At 39.0% G+C, this 1199-nt stretch overlaps 1 non-coding gene across 1 annotated transcript; it reads left to right on the top strand.

Moving 5' to 3' along the window:
* Positions 1-95: 95 nt before the first annotated feature.
* On the top strand, positions 96-258 carry LOC119878885. The gene has a single exon (XR_005387213.1). It is a non-coding gene; the product is annotated as a U1 spliceosomal RNA (small nuclear RNA).
* The last annotated feature ends 941 nt before the right edge of the window (positions 259-1199 follow it).

The following is a 1199-nucleotide window of genomic DNA, read 5'->3' as shown; positions in this document are numbered from 1 at the left end:
TGATTGGAATCGACTCGAAAACAATCTAATTGAATTGAAAGGAATCGAATCAAATTTAATGAATCGACAAGAATCGTATCAAATCAAAAAGATCGATACTTACCTGGCAGGGGAGATACCATGATCACGAAGGTGGTTTTCCCAGGGCGAGGCTTATCCATTGCACTCCGGATGTGCTGACCCCTGCGATTTCCCCAAATGTGGAAACTCGACTGCATAATTTGTGGTAGTGGGGGACTGCGTTCGCGCTTTCCCCTGGTGATTCTGGTGGCTAAGATCAGACCTCGTTTCTGGCTGCGTGCGCCTCGGAGGCCTCGTGAGCTATTCTTTGACTTTTTGTGGTTACGCTTGGCCTTCGGGCTTTTCGCGTGTCATCCGTCCCCGTGTCGTCCTTATGACCGCTCACGTCGGTGCTCACTTTCGGTTGTATCTGTATGTGGCGAGGAGTTTCCTTACTTGGGACGCCTCGGTGCTTGAGCGGTGACCGGTCTCTCAGCAATAAGAAATAATATCCTTTAAAAAAAAAAAAAAAAAAAGATCGAATCGAAATGAATCAATTCGAAAAGAATCAAATCGAATCGAATCGAAAAGAATCGAATCGAAAAGAATTGAATTGAAAAGAATCGAATTGAATCGAATTGAAAAGACTCGAATCGAATTAAAAGAATCGAATCGAATCGAAAAGAATCGAATCGAATCGGAAAGAATTGAATTGGAATGAATCGATTTGAATCGAATTGAAAAGAATCGAATCGAAAAAATCGAATCGAAAAGAACTGAGTTGAGTTGAATCGAATCGAAAAGATTCGAATCGAATCGTGTCGAATCAAAAAGATGGAATCGAAACGAATCGAATCGAAAAGAATCGAATAGATAGCAAAGAATCAAATCGAATAGAAAAGAATTTGAATCGAATTGAAACGATTCGAAAACATCGAAACTCATCGAATCATCGAATGGAAAAGAATCGAATCGAATCAAAAAGAATCGAAACGAACTGAATCGAAAGAATCGAATCGAACAGAATCGAAAAGAATTGAATCGTGATGTAACAAATCGAATCCAAATGATCGAATCAAGCCAAGTCGAAAAGAATTGAATCGAAAAGAATCGAATCAAAATGAAAAGAATCGAATAGAATCGAATTGAAAATAATCGAATTGAACCGAATCAAATAGAATAGAATCGAACAGAATTGA

Source organism: Canis lupus, unplaced genomic scaffold (assembly GCF_011100685.1).
Source record: "Canis lupus familiaris isolate Mischka breed German Shepherd unplaced genomic scaffold, alternate assembly UU_Cfam_GSD_1.0 chrUn_S2035H2234, whole genome shotgun sequence".
NCBI lineage: Eukaryota > Metazoa > Chordata > Mammalia > Carnivora > Canidae > Canis > Canis lupus.
Note: the sequence above shows the minus strand (reverse complement) of the source record. Positions and strands in the feature narration are given on the sequence as shown.